Source organism: Anneissia japonica, unplaced genomic scaffold (assembly GCF_011630105.1).
Source record: "Anneissia japonica isolate Jap-2015-1 unplaced genomic scaffold, ASM1163010v1 scaffold14004_len2001_cov150, whole genome shotgun sequence".
Taxonomy (NCBI): Eukaryota; Metazoa; Echinodermata; class Crinoidea; order Comatulida; family Comatulidae; genus Anneissia; species Anneissia japonica.
In genome coordinates, this window is record NW_022708336.1 from 1 (window position 1) to 2,001 (window position 2,001).

General features: G+C 31.3%; 1 long non-coding RNA gene across 1 annotated transcript; it reads right to left on the minus strand.

The window, feature by feature from the left end:
- Positions 1 to 361: 361 nt before the first annotated feature.
- Positions 362 to 1,284, minus strand: LOC117106511. Its single transcript, XR_004445082.1, has 2 exons — positions 1,158 to 1,284; positions 362 to 795 (listed from the first exon to the last, which is right to left on the minus strand). It is a non-coding gene; the product is annotated as an uncharacterized LOC117106511 (long non-coding RNA).
- Positions 1,285 to 2,001: the final 717 nt, after the last annotated feature.

A 2,001-nucleotide genomic window follows, 5' to 3' on the forward strand; every position in this document is an offset into this window, starting at 1 on the left:
AAACCTTAAAAAAACTATAGAAAATCTATAAACAATTTTATAAAAACCACTTATAAATCTATAAAACTTTTATAGAAAAAACCTATAAAAATACATTATATATGCGAATGAAAATTCTATACAATTACTGTATATAGAAAGTGTATATAAATTGAACGATTTTATATAGAAAATCTGTGTATTCTAAAAAAAAAAAAAAAAATGTGGGTGTTGTGTGTTTGTGGACAGTTCAACTGCTCTTCAACTTTAACTGGCCCCAATTCCAATTGGTTTGCAATGGTCCCAGTTCCAATTGGTAACAATGGCTTTAATCAACTTCTGCAGACTTACAAAATACACTATGAGTTCATATACAAACCATAATTTCTTTAATTTAAAACACCAACAAACATCATACGGTAGGACATTACTTCCCTAGGGTCTCATTTACTAGCATACCCCTTCATATATTATCGTTTTGCTAACGTCTTACTGCTAAACATATTGTACCTCAAATTCAAGGCTATTCTATAGTTCTTTGCTTTTACAGTCCGGTTTAAATATGCATTTTTTTCATAATGTAGTCCTATTACAAGAGTTTATTATATAAAACAATATTCAAGAACCATTTGTGAATACAGGTGTGCATAAACCAGCGTTCTTTGTGATATTGCAGCAGCAACTGTCCATAACCATGCCTTTTCTTGTCCGATGGTACCAAGCTAAATTAGTATGAATTATGCCGTTGAACAAATCTAGTTTGAAATATTAAATCACTGTGACTTGTACTAACATTTCCTCGGAATTTCACTCTTGCTGAAAGATATAACAAAACAAAATAGAGCGCATATTATAGAAACCGTTATTAAATGTATTACATCCCTTTATTATTGTATTAAAATAGGAGTAATATACATATATGTAGCTAATGACAGACTAGCAGTTACTTCTTTTTTAAACAAAAGAAAATTATTATTATTTTTTTTTTTTTAGTTTTCAAAACAGCTTAACCTACACTACAATTTCAATGTCCCTTAAGGCCTATATAGGCCTAATATATACACATTAAATTTGATTAAACTCTATCGTGTAAACGACATCATCATCTATAGCATGTTGTTAATAATTAATAGTACAGGACAGTAAAAATTTAAACGTCAACAAAACATTAAATTCACCTTTAAAACTCAGGTAATTTTCTGGCCTTCACAGATACGTCTTCAAACAAACATGCTTTCCTACTACAATGATTGAGTTGACTGGATTGAGTTTTCACTTACAGTAGTTACCGAGACTTGAGTATCCTGAAATAAAATCACCATTTATGTTGTTAGTATAGGCCTTTTGATACATTAACATTCTCCAAATAATGATACAATTATTTTTTTTACACCCCCCACCGCCTCCCACCACGGTAACCCGTTAACCGATTATTTTATTAAAGCACTATAGAACGTCAGATAATTTTCTGTTCCTTTACAGATACTTTAAACAAACATTAATGCTTTCAACTACAAGATTGAGTTGACCGGATTGAGTTTTCACTTAATTACAATAGTAACTGAGACTTGAGTATCCTGAAATAAAATCACCACTTATACTTGTATAGGCCTAGATTTAATACATTAACTTTCTGCAAATAATGATACAATTCTTTACACCACCCCCTCCCCGGTTAACCCTAAACCCATTATTTTATTAAAGCATCATGGACATAGTGAGGACACAGCCCAAATGCAATACGCCTTTTTCACGAATCGGTAGACATCTTGAGGTGATGACAAACATTGCGAATCAGCGGTGCGTAACCAACAGAAATAAGATAAGCTTTTGGGCGGATTTTTTGACATCATGTTAATTAAAAAATCATAACTCTATAACGGGGCGTCGTATCCAAAAAAAAATTTCCAGCAAAATGTTCTTAAAAGACTAGTCTACACCACTATATGATTGAAATAAAATTGAAAAATTTTGTTGACCTCTGAAATCAAGATTGAAAAATAAAAGCCTATCTCAGTAGTG